This window comes from Chenopodium album, chromosome 16 (genome assembly GCF_948465745.1).
Source record: "Chenopodium album chromosome 16, dcCheAlbu1.1, whole genome shotgun sequence".
Classification (NCBI taxonomy): domain Eukaryota; kingdom Viridiplantae; phylum Streptophyta; class Magnoliopsida; order Caryophyllales; family Amaranthaceae; genus Chenopodium; species Chenopodium album.
In genome coordinates, this window is record NC_137849.1 from 17804027 (window position 1) to 17814201 (window position 10175).

General features: G+C 39.5%; 1 non-coding gene across 1 annotated transcript; it reads left to right on the plus strand.

The window, feature by feature from the left end:
• Window positions 1-7159: 7159 nt before the first annotated feature.
• Window positions 7160-7265, plus strand: LOC145587132 (small nucleolar RNA R71). The gene has a single exon (XR_014101161.1). It is a non-coding gene; the product is annotated as a small nucleolar RNA R71 (small nucleolar RNA).
• Window positions 7266-10175: the final 2910 nt, after the last annotated feature.

Sequence of the window (10175 nt, forward strand, 5' to 3'; positions counted from 1 at the left end):
ATAATAGAATGGGAAACTAAATAAAAAGAAACTACAAAGCAAAAATCAAGTTAAACTACCAAAAAGTAAGAATAAGCAAAGAAAACTAAATGAACTATACACTAAACTAGCAACTAATCACTTAAACTACAAGATTTGGATTTAAGGGATTTGGATTCAAGGGTTTTGGATAATAGGGCTTTGGATTCATGGGAGCAAACAACATGCATCATCATCATCATAGAAATCATCACAACAACAATATTATCAAGAGAGAAAGAAATGTCATGGAAAGCTCATAAAAAGAACAATCAAACACCATCAATAATAGACCAAGGTATGCAATTATCCAACATCAAGGCAAAAAGTAGACAAGGCAATGCACAACAACAATATTGGCCACCGTGACAAACCCCTAATAAAATAAAGTTCCCCCAAGCTAAATATGAATACATCTCAACATCCCATCAATACAAAGCAAGCATCATATAAAATAAGGGATGGAGGAAAAAGGCACAAAATAGGGGAACTAGCTACCACTCGGCCCGGCACTATCATGGTCATCCTCGTCATAGGAGAACCCAGATGGGGGACCATAAGGATCCCATCCCCCAATGTAACCGGGTGGCCAACCATAGTGCCCCTTGAAGTTGTCCAGTTGCCAAAAGGCAAGGGGAGTATATTGCTCGCGCAAAGCAAGCGGTAGTGGATGGTTGGGGTGAACATAGGGGTAGTTAGGATCAGCCCTATAATCGCTCCCACCAGGAACACGATAATCGTAGTTACCGTGCTCATCGGGGAATGAGCGAGTCACGGTGTTGGACCCCGGGGGTCTTTGCCAATATGCGTACCCACTTGATGGTATAGGACCAAGTTGGGGTGAAAAGTATGGGTAGTAAACCGCGGGGGAGAACTCCCCACGGTTAACACTCGCATCATATAAATGTTGTTGTTGGAGAAACATACCTTGTTGCATCTCCGAGATGCCTCTCATTTGGTGATAAATTGCCTCAAAGTCTTGGTCGTACATGCCTTCCAATCTAATTTGCATCCCCTTCATTTGTGCACTTAGAGCATCCATATCGGGGTTAGCAAATTGGTGTTGTTGTTGTTCTTGAGGTTGTTGTCGTGGTTGTCGTTGTTTTGTTCTTCTTCTTCTTCTTCATCTTCTTCGTCTTCATCTTCTTCTCCTCCCATCTCCTCATCATCATCACCATAGGGGAGGCAGTTACTCAAGGGTACATGCCACACATTAGGCACATCCTCTCGGTGGATAGAAGTCAAGGAGGAGTTAGGGAGATAGCACCAATGTTTTTTCTCCCTAAGCCAATCAAACACCTCATCATCTTTATCTTTGGCCAAAAATTGCACTTGCTTCAATTATGCAATGTCGAGGTAGAGGGTGCTCGAACTACCCACCGGAGTACAAGAGGGTAAGTAGTGGTCAAGATGAAGGTTGGTCGCAAGCTTTGTAACCATACTACCACAAGGGATCTCCCCGGACTCCCTTTCTTGCAACCCCTTGTAATGCCTCAAGAACATGTGTACTAAGTTCAAATGACCCCGGTAATCCTCTCTAGTAGCCAACCAAAGTATCCGGAGCTCCAATTGACTCATGTTTCCTAATTCTTGCTTAAGAATTATCGAATATCCCAAAAGCCTATGAAGAACCCTTAGACACGGTTAGAATATTTTGCTTATGGCGGCATACCGAGTAATGAAATCGCCTTCCCCCGATATATTATCCCACCAAGAATTTCGGTCATACTCATTGTTGAAGAAGAACTCGGGGTTCAAGAGATCCGCCCCCGAATTAAGATCGAGTGCCGCATTGAACTCGACAAGAGAAAGATCATGATGAATGTTGAAAAGTTAAAAATGGACCCGGTAGTTATCATCCTCTACCACCTCACATGAAACTGTAGCCAAAAATTCCAAAGTTGTCTCAAGGTAGGTACGGTAACACGTGCTCACAAAGGTGCTCATGCGAAGATTGCTAAACAATTCCCTCAAATCCTCATCAATACCTAATTTGATCATGTCTTGTAGAAAGTAGTGTAGAGAGAGTTTAAGGGATAGGTTCTTTTTTAGCATGGCATATCGAGCGTTTTGGATTGGGTCATTGATTTTTATCTTAGGTAAAGGAGTAGGTTGTCGTGTTTGGGAAGTAGAGGGGTTTGAAGAAGGTTCTTTCATTGTGATGTTGGTTTTTCGTTTCTTAGAGGAAAAGGCTCGAGCAAGCTTCGACATTGTGTTTCCCCCAAATTTGTCAACTCAAAATCTAATCAATCAACACCACAAACACCACGAAAAATACCACAAAACACTTCCAATCATCAATATCGCAACTCCTTAACAAATAACACCAATCACACAAACAACACTTTACTACCAATATTTAAAATTTTCAACTTCTCACAATCACCACCAATTAAACCAAATTTGCTTCACAAACATACAACAACACAATGTGAGTAAAAATCAATCAACAATCAACACAAATAATCAACCAAATATCACATTCAATCAACAAATTCATCAAAACACATACTACTACTATTCACAACCATAAACAATCAAATTCTTTCAACAATATGATATAAATATGTAAATAAGAGTTTAAGAAGATGATTATACCATACTAGAAGCAAGATTGAACAAGAATTAGACACCAATTCCCACCAAACCGAAAAGTCCCAAATTTGGTCTTCAATGGAGGAGAGAAATTAGAGATTGAAAATGGAAGAAAGCAGTATGATTATTGTTATAAAAAAAATGAATTTGTAGAAGGAAAATGTTGATTTTTGATGGATTTTCAATGAATTGATGATGAAATATGTGAGAAATGGAGGTAGGTTTTTGGTTCTTTAGAGTGAGAATGAGGGTCGTGCGTGCAAGACCGAGGTAGAGGGGAAATGAGGGAAAGAAAGAAGAAAGAAAAGAAATAGAATCTTGGTGCTACCCAGGTGCGCGGCCGCGTGACCTGGCAGGGCGCCCGCGCTGCCACGCCTCTACCTGGCACGCCCGCGCCACTACAACTTCCTTTCTTGAAATTGTTGATTGGTTCTTCCTCGAAAAGAAGAGGGCAATTCTGCCGCTGCTGGTGCGTGCGCGCACATACACTGTGCGTGCGCACCATCTAAGGCCTAGGGGGGCTTGCTCCCTCTTGTTCTTACTCTCGTGCTCGCAGTCTCATCAACGCTCACGAGCGTCATGATCAAGTGATACCCAAGAGGGGGGCAGACCAAAAATCACCAAAAATCACATAAAATATTTTTCAAAATTCACTTGGTCATGATTAAAATTCACGAGAGCGCACTTGTACATCAATTTCTCCTTCACCTTAATTCAACTCAAACCTCTTGAAACCTTTAATATTCACCAAAATTGTCGGAAATCTTAGTCAACTCAATCTCGGACCTTGCCCTTTCACCTCAAAATTCGATAAAATCAAACATATTCTCATTAAAAACACGAAACACCTTTTAATTTCTTATTCTCGCTTGAAATAATCCAATCCCATGAATTTAACCTATCAATAAATAGAAAACGAGTAAAAGAAAGGAAAACAAAAGAAAGAAAATTAAGAAAAATAGAAATCAAAAGAAAAGGGTTAGAAAACCGGGTTTCCTCCCAGGAAGCGCTTACTTAAGGTCCTTAGCTCGACCCCTTCCTCCAAATCATGGAGGGTCAAAGAACACCACCTTGTTCAAAGTGACGGATGGAATAAACTCCTCTTCAATTTTTAGCAACCTCACATTGTTGCTAGATGAAACTTCACTTGATGAAACCTCCAAAGAAAGCCTTCCTTGGCTCACATTCTTTGACACATCGTTCTCTTCTTTCTCACTTGAGTCACTCCTCTTCTCATCCTCATCACTCATCCTAGAAACTCTCTGTTCAAGCACTCTCCCACTCCTTGTCATAATAGAATAGACGGGTTTCTTAGGATCAACTCCTTGAGAAGGTAATGAAGAAGGGCTAGCACAATCTTTCAAGGAATTGGCTAGTTGAGTGATTTGGGTCTCAAGCATTTTGTTGTGTGTCATCATCTCATTGAATTTCTTGTCACTCACCGCCATGTAAATGTTCAAAATTTTTTTTGGTTTTCAATGATCTCCTCCAAGTTAGTTCTAGAAGATGAGGGTTGAGCATAGGAATTATAACCATTGCCTTGAGGTCTTGGAGCAAATCCGGGTGGGGGTCCCCTTTGATTGTTGTTTTGAAAATTGCCCCTATTTTGGTTGCTCCAATTACCTCGTCCTTGATTGTTGCCATAATTTATGTATTGGGCACCAAAGCCTTGAGATTGGCCTTGATTTTCATACCCTTGGCCTTGGTTTTGATTACTATAACCTTGATAGAATCCAATTATATTAATGTATTCAACAACAACATTGCAATTAAATGAAAATGACCTCAATTAGGAACAATCAACTTACTCTCGCACAATTAAGCATGCTAATTATCCTATTAAGCTAATTCACTCTCATGCAACTAACCTAGCATAGGGATGGAGGAATTTAGACTCTCAAACAACTCACTTTCGCACAATTGATTGAAAGCACAATTAAGAACATAAAATCAATTAGCTAGAAAGATTCTAATACATATAAGTATCTTCCATACACAATAATCAAGAATCAATTGCATACAAATCACAATAAATAATTCAATTCATCAACATAATCTTCATCCAAATCCCTAGAATAAAATCTAAATTAACATGATAAAGAAGAACATGAAAAAAGCAAGGTAAAACTAGAATTAAAGCTAAAATTAAACTATTAAACTAATTAACAACTCTAATCAATAAACAAATAAACAAAAACAAGAAATAAAGGAGCAATATATATGAGAGAAAGTTAGGAAGACTCATTTAATATATGAGAACAAAATCCACAATTAGCTTCTTCAATCTCTCAAGACTCTATTAAAAATCCAAGCTTTCTCTCTCTAAAACTACTCCTAAACTAGAGATAATCCTAACCTAAGAGAAAGAAAATAAAATTGAGACTAAACTAAACTAATCTAAGCTATGGAGAATAATTGTTTTTTTAGAGTATTAACCCAAAAATGGGTATTTATATTACAAGATAAAAATAAGGGAAATAAAATAAAGAAAATAAAAAAAAATAAAACTAAACAAAATAATTAAATAACAAAACTAAACGACATTATTGGCGTTGAGACTTGCCTTCAATAATGTCCATCTTGAATCAGACGCAGCAAGTGTCGTGAAGGCAGTGAACTCGAGTGCTAAGGGATTTTCTCCAATCTTCCTGTTATATGATGATATTTCTAGATTGGCTTCATGTTTTATTTCGTTTTGTTTCTCTTATGTAAAGCGTGCGAGTAACACCCTTGCCCATACTGTTGCACGATGGGATACAAGGGATTGTATTGAACGTGTTTCTCTTGGTCCGTTTCCCCAAAGCTTGTTAACTTTGGCGGAAATTGATCTTCTTTAATATTAATTCGCAGCGTGTTTTCAAAAAAAAAAAAAAAAGAAAATAAAAAGGAAAACAAAACTAACACCCACCAAAATAGAGTCAGGCCCACGAATTCCCTCCTCTTCCATTAGCTTGGTGCTCTAATCATCACCTCAATCACAAACCGCCATCCACCTTCATCAATCATCAACGACCATAATCGATTTTCATCTCCAATCAATAATCAATCATGGCCGTTGGTTTCCTTGATCTAATAGCAACCGTCGAAGCTCATTAATTCTGTAAAAATAAACTCGTAAAACGGAGCGGCCGCTCATACCCATTGGAGCGGCCGCTCATACCCATTGGAGCGGCCGCTCATATCTTCTGCCTCGAATTGGTGGAAATTGCAAGGCTGAAGAGCGACCGCTTCGAAATAGCTGAGCGCCCGCTCTAAAGGGTTCAAAATTGAATGAATTGTGCGCACTACTATGGGCTGCGGGCTGCTCTGTTGCGGTGGTTTTGGCGGCTGACGGCGGTTCAGGGCGGTTGTGCGTTGCGATTGGTGTTGGCTGTGATTAACGGTGGTGATTGCTGGTTGCTGATGTGCGTGGTGTTTGAGTGAGGGAGGTGTGAAATTTGATGAGATGGAGTTGTGGGGTGAACCAGGGGAGAAATGGCTGGCGGTTTGGGCGGTTGTGCAAGGTGGCTGTGAGTGCAGTCGGGTTTGCGTGGCAGGTGGTGGTTGAAATGGGTGAGATAATGGTGTTGGTGTGGAGGGAAGGAAATGGAGTTTTGGGCTGTGATGGCATAGCTTAGAGTAAGGGAGAAATGGCTGGCAGTTTTGGGGCTCGAATTGGTGCTGCATGGTGGTTAAAGGTGGTTGTTTGCGGTTATTGGTGGCTGCATTGATGAATTGGGTGGTCTGGGTTGCAGCTCGTGGTGGTCAGGTGGTTGAAGGTGAGGTTAATTGGTGGGTGTGAACTGGAGCAGGGGAGTAGTGAAGGAGAGGGAGCCGGGTGATTGCGTGAGTATTGTTGTGGTGGTGGATAAGGGAAAGGTGGGGTGATGAATAATGGTGATAACAACGAGCAATTAGTAGCATGGAGCATTGACCTTGAACTCGATTTGAACATGAAATTCGGTCAAGGACACGAAAACACCTACAACCAAAAACAAACACGAGGGTGAAACAAGAATAAAATAAAATAAAACAAATTAAAATAAAAGTAAAATAAAATATTAAAACTAAAAGAAATAATAAAATCAAATGAAATTAAATAAAATAAAGAAAACAGACATGAAAATAAAAGAAAATAAAAGGAGGAACACGAGAAAAAAAATATTAACAAGAACCTAAACTAAGAACATTATAAATTAAGAATTATAAAATAAATTACGAAAGTAAACTAAAAACTATTAAAAACTACTAAAATACACAAAATAAAAATCAAATAAGTAAAATAAGAAAAAGAGAGAAATAAAGCCTAAAACTAAGGAAAATTGTTAGAAACTAAACCGAAAAATAAGCATAAAAAATACCCTAAAAGTGACATAAAAGTCATTTATAAGTTGACTCTCTCTCCCCCTCTTGCCAATCCATGTAGTGACGAACTACATCCTCTATGATATCAACAACTTCTTCCTCGGTCTTGTTCATTATCGGGCCTCCGCCTCCGGCATCAAGACATGACTTTCCTTGGGGACTCAATCCTCCATAAAAGATTTGTATGATTTGACAGGTCGGGATTCCATGGTGAAGACATTCTCTTTAATATTCCTTGTATCTTTCCCAAGCCTCATACAAACTCTCGCTAGGCTTTTTCTTGAAACTTTGGATTAGAGTTCTTGCCTCGGCGGTCTTCTTTTGAGGGTAAAAGCGAGAAAGAAACTCTTTGGTGACCTCATCCCAAGTTCTCAAGGAATTAGACTTCACTTCCTTATCTAGCCACTCCAAAGCTCTTCCAATTAAAGACAACGGGAATAGCTTGAGCTTTATGAATTCTTGAGAAACCCCGTTGAACTTGATTGTGTTGCAATATTTTTAAAACTCTTTGAGATGATTTAGTGGGCTTTCGTGCTTGGCACCACTAAATTGCCTTCTTTCAATCATCGTTATCATCGCCGGCCTTATCTCAAAGTCATTACCCAGTGTTGTTGGCGGAGCAATACTACTCTCAAATCTATAGGCACCGGGAGTTCCGAACTCCTTCAAAGCAACCCTTGGTATCTCCCCTATGCTTCCTTATTCTTCTTCTTGAAATTCTTCTTTGCTTGAAGAGCTAGAACTCAAGTATCGTCTAGCAACACTTATCCTTGCGATTGTTCTTTCAATTTCCGGATCAAAAGGTACTAAAATCCTTCCCCTTGTCCTATGCATACAATCTCAAAGAAACAATTAGTAGCACGGCTATAAGTGTAGCCTAAAAGAGAAAAATCTTTTTGTATTTTTGAAATGAAATGAAATAGAATAAACAACAATAGTAAACAACTACGCCATTCCCCGGCAACGGCGCCATTTTGACGGAAGGTGGATCCTAGGTCGTTGGAAACTAAAATTCCTCAATCAAACTAAATTTATAACCAAACTTACACCTAGTAATAGGGCAAGTTCGGGTCGAACCACAAGGAATGGGGGGAAATTTTCTACGGCCAATGTCAAGCTACTTCAAAAGGTAAGATGGTAGTGTAGGTTATCTAATTCAACTAATCAAATCAAGTAAATAAATATATAAAGACACTAGGGATATAGGATCCACATGTACTTGCAATGGACACACACTAATCGGGTTGGAGATTGATTAATACAAGTATTGCAAGGGAAGATAGACAATGCAATCAAAAGAGCTCGACAAGCTATCTCCAAGAGGTCTAGCTAGCGCCAACTACGAAAGACTCTAACTACGAACGTCACTAACCAAGCTCAATCGACAAATGCGAGTTACAAATCAATTGTGCGTATCGAAGTAGAATCACAATGTAATCTAGTATGACAATTAAAGTTAGCTACTCTTTAACTAATCACACACATGGACAAAATCAATCAACCAATTTAAACTCAATGCTAAATTAATGAAAAACCCCCAATTAGCTATGATCCATCACTCAAACATGCTTCACCACATCCCTAGCAAGTAAACTACTCACAATCCATGGAAGAAGTCAAGATCAAAATTAAGCAATTCGACAAATTCATCATCATCATTTCAATCAAACAAATTCAATCAACTATTCAATAAACTTGAACAATTAGCAAAACAATTGAAATCAACAGCTAAAGATTGCATTAAAGTAAAAGAAATCCTTACAAACTTTGATGAAATCATAGAAAATGTGCTTAGAATCATTCATCAATCATCAACCATGTGTTTTTCTCTCTAAACTATTCTCTAATTCTTCTCCAATGAATTATCTAATGAAAAATTCTCCAATCAATTCTCTCTTTAAAAATCTCTAATCTCCCAAAAATTCTCTTCTCTTAAAATAGAAGAAAAATCTATATATAGTAAAGCTAAAAAAGAGTAGTTGGTTAGATAGTCAAAAATAGACCCGTACAAGCCCGGCCTTCTTCAGAAGATGTGCAGCCGCGCAAAAGAGGGTACGGAACAGGGGGAGCAAAAGGCGGGGCCACGTCAGAGCACTGCGAGCCCGCGCCACCACACTGCGCGGTCGCGCCATTGTCGCGAGCGCCTGCACCTGGGAGTAGGGAAGCTGTCTTCCCCTTCCACTTGACGCTCCTCGTGCCCTCCACTTGGTGTGCTTGATGAACATGGATTTCTAAACACCTTGACGGTGGGTTCAACACCAAAATTGGTGCCCCCATGGCTTGAATTCACGGCCTAAGGAAACTTGGAACTTGCACATCACAATACTTGGGCTTCAAATGGAAGACACTAAGCATCCCAGTCAATGCAAAACCCGGGAAGAAACCTCGGGAATCCTTGGACAATGATCTTAACCTGAAAATGAAAGAAAACAAACAAATAAAAGGCAAAAAGGCAAAATAAACCAAGAAATACATGAAAATGGAAAATCAACTAAGGAAAGTGCAAACTAAAGAAATAAAGAGCAAAACTAAGGAAAAAGGAATGAAAGGAGCTATAAAAGCAATCTAAAATCACCCTAAAAAAGAAAAAAATTAGTGCCATAAATGACACTCAGCAGTAGAAAATTTAAGGAATATATTTCATAACTAGGATCGAAAAAACGCTACGAAAAATTGAAAAATAAAAAAGAACAGAAAGCTGCTGAAGCATGTAGGAATCGGTGCCGAGAAAACAGTGCCAGCACCATGTGATGGCTCTGTCGCCGTGCGACAGCAATGTCGTTTGGCGACAGCGTTGTCTTCTGGCGACAGGCCCTGTTGTCTCGCGCCATGTTCTTCTAATACCCCGAGCCAGAAATCTACATTCTTTGTTTCGACTAGTTTTAGTACTGTTCGCTCAATTCTACTTCCTGATTGAGTTTTTCTCACTCTTTTGAACCCATATGTGTTCAACATATGGCCATAACCCTCTGGGGATTCACGCTCCATCTACGCAGTCGAATGCTCAAGGCAACGAAAGGTACATCCGAGTTTGTTGAATTCACCAAACCGTGGAAGACAGTTTAACTTGCGGGGTCCCATCCAGACGCGCCAACCCTTCCAAAGGTAAGGCTTCCGCGCGGTGCATCCGGACTCATAACCATGGACCCTTTCTGACTAAAAGAAATAAACAAAATGGTATTATACACCCTTCATGCATAAGGCACCTCTTGTAGCCT